This window comes from Eubalaena glacialis, chromosome 2 (assembly GCF_028564815.1).
Source record: "Eubalaena glacialis isolate mEubGla1 chromosome 2, mEubGla1.1.hap2.+ XY, whole genome shotgun sequence".
In the NCBI taxonomy this organism is placed as follows: domain Eukaryota; kingdom Metazoa; phylum Chordata; class Mammalia; order Artiodactyla; family Balaenidae; genus Eubalaena; species Eubalaena glacialis.
The window spans coordinates 61844371-61852153 of NC_083717.1; positions in this window are offsets into that span (position 1 = coordinate 61844371).

Genomic DNA, 7783 nt, shown 5'->3' on the forward strand with positions numbered 1-7783 from the left:
CCCTGGAAAGGACCAGCGCCAACCCCCAGGTTAACTGAAAACAGAACCAAAGCAGTAGGAAGAGGGAGTGGAAGCCGTTTAATTTGTTCGCCTTAAGGGAGCGGGTGCCTTCCGTTCTGCCGGGGTATTCAGGTCGTCTCCATGTTTGTAAGCAATGCCATTACATACAGCTGTGGGCTGTGGCAAAAGACATATTTTAAAAATTTATTGGAATAGAATGCACATGCAGGAAATTGTACGTAGTGTAAACACAGAGCTTAATGAATTTTCTTTTTTTAAATTAATTAATTAATTAATTTATTGGCTGCGTTGTGTCTTCCGTTGCTGTGCGCGGGCTTTCTCTTGTTGCAGCGAGTGGGGGCCACTCTTTGTTGTGGTGCGCGGGCTTCTCATTGCGGTGGCTTCTCTTGTTGCGGAGCACAGGCTCTAGGCACGCGGGCTTCAGTAGTTGTGCCTCGTGGGCTCAGTAGTTGTGGCTCGCGGGCTCTAGAGCTCAGGCTCAGTAGTTGTGGCGCACGGGCTTAGTTGCTCTGTGGAATGTGGGATCTTCCCTGACCAGGGCTGGAACCCGTGTCCCCTGCATTGGCAGGCGGATTCTTAACCACTGCACCACCAAGGAAGCCCCTTAATGAATTTTCATAAACCATACACCCCATGTAACCAGCACCCAAATAAGGAAACATTACCAGTACCCCAGATATCTCCTTCAAGTGCCTAGGTATTTTATTTCATTTTGATGAATCCCTTAAGGAGCCTAGCAAAAAGGCCTGTAACAGTTGACACGCTCAGGAGAACTGTTCTGCAGCTTCACCAACATCAGATGTTTATCTTAATTTTTCCCAACCTAATGGGAGAAAAATAGGTTGCTTTAAATTGCATTAGTCTGCTTACTTGTGAGTTTGAGCTAATGGCTAGTCTAGGAAAACTTAAGTTTCCCATGTTCACTTGAAGAGGGAAAAACAAAAAAAACCAAAATAGCAACAACAAAAATACACCAGAGAATAGACGAATAACCAAAGAAGAAATTTAACAGTTTGAGATCTGTCTTCAATTCCATGCCCCTCACCCATACACTAGGCCCGGCTTGTTTTATTGTTGTAGGCTTTCAAGCTTTCAAAGTACAGATAGAGCCTATGGCAATTAAACTGCTCCCTAAATAGAAAGAGATGGAAAGCTAATTCCTGCTAAAATTGATCTCACTTATAAAGAGCTTTTTAAAAATCATAAACATCAGCATGTTGAAGTCAAGAGTGTGTTACAATACACCATATCAATAAAAATTTTTATTTTAAGAGTATAAGGATAGTTCCATTTGTATTTCATCATCTCAGTAGGTTAAAGAAGAAAAGAACTGATAAATTTGGGAAACCATTTTTTTTATTAAGAAAAAAAAATTAGTAATAGATGAAAACTGCCTTAAGTTGATAGAGTATTTGAAAAACAAAATAGCAAACATCAAAAAGACAAATTATTTAAATTTGGAAATAAGGCAAAAAGGTGGGTGGCATGTCCTTTTAATGTCATACTGGAGCATTGTCTCACAGATTTGTTTCACAAATAAAGATTATTTGCCTATTTAGAGCAGTGGTTCTCAGACTTTACAGTGTATCAGGATCATCTGCTGGGCTTGTTAAAACAGTGTTGGGCCCCACCCCCAGAGTTTTTCATTAAATAGGTCTCGGATGGGACTTGAAAATTTGCATTTCCAACAAGTTCCCAGGTGTGCTGAGATTTCCAGTTTGGGGACTACACTTTGAAAACCACTCATGTAGGAAAATGTACCTGAGAAATTATATGTTAACTCACAGATTTCTGTCCAATAGAAAAGTTAACCCCAAAGATTACAGTTTTATTGCCCCATGGGGAATTATCAGGTTTTGTCTCTAACTTAGCACACACTTCAAAATGCCTTTGCCAGTGCACTAGAAATACTTCTCAGAATGTTCTTCGAGTTAGCCTTACCATCTTACTGTTCCCTCATTAATTGAGTAAAATATTTGACATGCATTCCTTCACTTGTATGAAAGTCATGTTTTTCATTTTTGCAAATTAAACCTTGATAGAGTATACTTGTGTACTAGCCCTGGACAGGAGTATACAGATACTAGTGTATATATATATTTTTAAATATTTTATTTATTTAGCTGCTCCAGGTCTTAGTTGCAGCACAATGGGATCTTCCTTGCCATGTGCGGGATCTTTAGTTGCAGCATGTGGGATCTAGTTCCCTGACCGGGGACCGAACCCGGGCCCCCTGCATTAGGAAGTCTTAGCCACTGGACCACCAGGGAAGTCCCACTAGTGTATATTTTAATACTAGACGTATTCCCGTTAAAGTCAGAATCAGTAACGCACTCTCATTATTGTGACCCAACATTGTCCTAGAGGTGTTAAGGCCAGGGGTTCTCAACTGGGGGTGATTTTGTCTTCCGGGGGGATATTTGGCAATGTCTGGAGATACTCTTAGTTGTCACAACTAGGGAGTGCTGCTGACATCCAGAAGGCAGAGGGCAGAAGCCAGGGATACTGCTAAACATCCTACAAGGTGTAGGACGGTCCCCAGTAGCAAAGAATTAAAAGGTGGTCGGTGGCTAGTGGAGTGTGCTGGAGCATTGTATGTAGACCAGGCTCTCCAGGCCCACCTGGTGCAGAGGAGTCAGAGGTCCACAGGTGAGCGCCTGCTCGTCCCAGCCCCACACACCTCACAGGTGGAGAGAGGAAGGCTTCGTAAGGAGGTGGAGGCAAGCAGGGGAGCTCAGGCCTCATCCGTCTGACCTCCTGCCTGCCTGAGAGAAAGCCCCGGGTCAGCGCTGGGAGGGGCAGCCCAAGTTATTGAGCCCATAAGGGGAGAGCCGTGACCAGAGCCCTGGGACCCTGGGCTAGTTGAAGACCCTATCCTTTTGCCCCACAGATCATCATGGGAGTCCGGTCCAGCCTCAGGCCAGGATGTGATTTTTTGGCTTCTAATGCCCAGGCCCTCGCCTTTCTCTCTTGCCTGCCACACTTGTGCAGCCCCACATCAGAGGTGAGTGTCTCCTTGAGGGGGTCTGAGGGGCTGGGGGCGCAGGCCCATGGTCCAGGGTCAGTTCCTCGGGCTGGACCAGGGGGCCAGTCCCAGACAAGTCCCTGTGCATCTTCACCCTCAGCCAGGCCTTCTCACACCGCACAGTACAGCCACAGCTGCGGGCAAGGGGGGACCCAAGGACTGACCTCCGTGAGACTGGCAACCTCCTAGCTGCCCTGCAGCAGCTCTGCCCCCCCAGACCCCACCTCAAGCCCCGTGTCCATCCAGTCTGCCTCCCCAGGCTTCAGAAAACATTGGGCTTTGGGGACTTCCCTGGTGGCGAAGTGGTTAAGAATCCGCCTGCCAGTGCAGGGAATACAGGTTCGAGCCCTGGTCCAGGAAGATCCCACATGCCACAGAGCAACTAAGCCCATGCGCCACAACTACTGAGCCTGCGCCCTAGAGCCCGCGAGCCACAACTACTGAGCCCACGGGCCAAAACTACTGAAGCCCGCGCGCCTAGAGCCCGTGCTCTGCAACAAGAGAAGCCACCCAATGAGAAGCCCGCGCACTGCAACGAAGAGTAGCTGCCGCTCGCCTCAACTAGAGAAAGCCCGCGCGCAGCAAGGAAGACCCAACGCAGCCAAAAATAAATAAATAATTTTTACAAAACCAACAAACACTGGGCTTTGTACCCGCTACTCCTCACACTAGATTCCCTGTCCAGAAGGTTGCTGAAAGGGGAACTGGTCGCTCCTGTTGGAGAAAGGTCTTAGGAAATCACCTTCTTTGGGATTAGTTTCACCTTCATTCACTCATTTACCAAATACTCACTGTCTCTTTCTCTATGTCAGGCTCTGGGGTGATAGGTCAAGTAGGGTGCCCACCCTGAGGAATTCCCCCATCTCTGTTGGTTGGTTTTCTTTTTTTTAATATTTATTTATTTGACTGTGCCGGGTCTTAGTTGTGGCACACGGGATTTTTTGTTGCAGCATGCGGGATCTGGTCCCCTGACCAGGGATTGAACCTGGGCCCCCTGCATTTGGAACGCAGAGACTTAACCACTGGACCACCAGGGAAGTCCCTTCCCTCTCTGTTTAGAGACAGACAGACAGGCAGACTCTTAGGCCATGATGTCTTCTGATTGTATGGGCACCCAGGGTTGAGAAGGGGAAGGCCTCACTCACAGGAGGTGATGGTAGGTGTGAATGTGGAGGGGGTGTGGGCGACCACGGGGCAAGGGTGTCCAGGCAGAGCCCAGCTTGTGAAACTGGGGTGGGGGCAGGCCCTGCTCTATCTGGAAGGCTTCCTGACCCTGCCAACTGCAGGCCCTGGCTGGATCACAGGTAATGGCTTCATGTTGATTTTTCAAAATGATAGTTGGTACATTTGAATTATATAAATAAACATTATTGCAATAAAAATCACAAAATACAGAGAAGTTAAAGAAACAAACAAAAATCAGTAAACCCCTTCTCTCCCCAAATAACTACTCTAACAGCCCTTTCTGACTTTTTTCCCATGCATATGCAACTCTGACCCAGTAAGAAATGTACATTTGGTCTTCACCATGGGTTCCTGACACAGAGCTCCTAAATCCCTTGGAGTTTCCTGGGCAATAGGAGCCTCTTTTGTTCTAATGAGGTGACTCTGGGTGGGCTCCTGGGTAGCTTTAGGATGGGGGTTAGTCGCCAGGAAGACCAAGCCATGATTAGAAGCTTGGAGAGGGGCTGCAGAGTGAATTAACTGTTGATTCTGCCTACATGATGAAGCCTCTATAATGATCTGTGAACCACACCCCAACTCCACGGGGACAGAAGCTCCTGTGCTCGGGACCCCCCCAGACTTTGCCCTATGTGTCTCTTCATCTGGCTATTTATCTGTATCCTTTATCATATCCTTTAATGAGCCATTCGCAGTTTCACTGTACCGGCCGTGCGTACTTAGACATGCATGGCTTAATCTTTGAGACAAGCATATTGCTACTGGCAGGATTAGAGCTGGAATGACCGCGGCTGCTGGCACCAGACTTGCCCTCCAATGGATCCTCGCGAAAGGATTTACATATCCTTTATTATATAGTAAATTGGTGAGCGTAAGTGTTTGCCTAGCTTCTGTGAGCTGTTGTAGCAAATTACCTAACCCGAGGAAGGGGTTGTGAGGACCCTGATTTGCAGCCAAGTTGGACCGACCGGGGGACCGACTACTTGGCGATTGGTGTCTGAAGTAAGGGGCAGTCTTGTGGGACTGAGCCTTATCCTGTGTGGTCTGATGCTATCTTCGGGTAGACAGTGTCAGAACTGAATTGAATTGTAGGACACTCAGCTGGAGAATTGGTTGGTGTGGGGAGAAACCCACACGTTTGATGTCAGAGTATTCAGTGTGGAGGAATAGCGTTTTTCCTTTTAGCAAATGTGAAAATAAGCTTTATAAAATAGTATCCTACCCTATATTCTGTTTTGGAACCTAATTTTTCACTCAGCGGTGACTAGTGGCAGGCTTTGAAGAGGCTAGGAATTGTGCGGGCCCTGCCCTGGGTTCCAGCAGCGGTGAGAGCACTGGAAGAGGAGACTAACCAGGCTGCTGGGTGACCTTGGGTAAGTCTCTGCCCTCCTCAGAGCCTCGATTTTCTTGGTCAAATTAAGGGTGTGGGTAGTACTGGATCAGTGTCTGAAAGTCAGAACTGCCACATAAAGCTGGGCAGGCTGTGCACTGCACAACTCCAGGGGGAGGAGGAAGGGTATTCTTGTCATAATCTGTGTGAATGGAGTGCCCAGAGCTGAGTAATGAATGGGCCCTGCCCGAAATGTGGTGTGTGAACCTGTTGGTACACAAGATGATTTTAGGTGGTATACAAATGTATTCATTCTTATGGTTACCTTCTATTTGTAGTAAATGATACCGATTTTCCACTTGAAGAGCTTATTAAACCACATTTGTTGTTTGTTTGTTTGTTTTGGCCGTGCTGTGTGGCTTGCGGGATCTTAGTTTCCCAACCAGGGATCAAACCCGGGCCCTCGGTAGTGAAAGCGCTGAGTCCTAACCGCTGGACTGCCAGGGAGTTCCCTCCCCAGAGTTTCTGATTCAGTAGATCTGAGGTGGAGTCTGATAATTTGCATTTCTAACAAGTTCCCAGGTGATGTTGTTGCTGCTGGTTCAGGGACCACACTTTGAGAATTACGTACCAAATTGCCTTTTTAAATACATTTGTTTAGGTTTTAAAAAGGAGTAGATGTTCAACATCACTAACCATTAGGGAAATGCAAATTCAGACCATGGTAAGAGAACACTAGATACTTATTAGAACAGCTGAACTAAAAAGAAGTGAACTAAAAAGTAGTGACAATATCAATACAGATGAAACTGGATCTCTCGTATGTTGCTGATAGGAATATAAAATGGTACAAACACTCTGGAAAATAGTTTGGCAGTTTCTTTTAAAAACTAAACATATACCTAATATGACCTAGGAATTGCACTCCTGGGCATTTATCACAGAAAGATAAAAACTTATGCCTGCACAAAACCCTATATATGATTATTCATGGCAGATTTATTTGTAAGAGCCCCAAACTGGAAACAGCCAAATATCCCTCGAATGATGGTGAAGCAAACTGTTTTATATCCATACTACAAACTACTATTGTTGACCTTAGAAAGAAAGTTATTTTACTAGCAAAAAATGGGTTTATTTGGAAATGGCAGAGGAATTACAATTCTGGATAAGCAAGCTACAGCAAAAGTCATAAACAAGTCCAACAAACAAAGGAGAGGAACATTATTTTATAGAGTAAAAGGAGGAAATTAAGAGGGTTTGTTCTGAATGAAAGTCCGTTGGAGAAAAGTGAGAGTTCAGAGTGATGGTGGTTTCTGTTTGGCTGAGTTGGGGAGGTAGTCAATATCTTGTAGAAGATACAATGTACATCTTTTCCTGTTGGGGTCTGTAATTGACAATTCTTCCTGTAATTGACATGGAGTGGTACTGCGCAAGAGCTCCCCCTTCTGGCCTTCTGACTCCATTTTAGTGAGATTTCCCTTTATTTTCACACTATTCAGCAATAAATAGGGACAAGCTATTGATACAAGCAACAACTTGGATGGGTCTCAAGGGTATTGTGCTGAATAGAAAAAAAAAAGCCGATCTCAAAAGGTCAATAGCATATGATTCTGTTTATATAGCAGTCTTGAAATGACAAAATTATAGAGATGGAAAGCAGATCAGTGGTTGCCAGGGGATAGGGATGGTGGGAGGGTGGAAGGTAGGGTGTGACTACAAACCAGTAGCAGAGGGAGCTCTTTGTAGTGATGGAATAGTTCTGAATCTTGATCATAGGTGGTTACACAAATCTACATGTGATAAAATGACATAGAACTATACATTTGGTATTGTTTTGATATTGTACTATACTTATATGTAACCATTGGAGGAAACAAAGTGAAGGGTACACAGAACCTCGCTGCAATATCTTTGAAATCCCTGAATCTATAATGATTTCAAATAAGTTAAAAAATGAAAAAGAATTGATTTAAATTAAAATATTAAGTAAAAAAATCAACAGTACACAGGTCTGGCAAAAATTGACATAGTAAATGACTGAGCATCTCAAATCCATCCAATGTACAATTGCCCCCCACCAGGCCACCTGCAGGAGGCTGGGGCTTTGGACTCTTCTCCTGCTTGGCATTGGGGTAGGGTTGCTAGGTAAAATACAGAATGCACAGTGAAATTTAGAATTCTAATAAACAAGGAATATTTTTTTTTAGTATAACTGTGTCCCA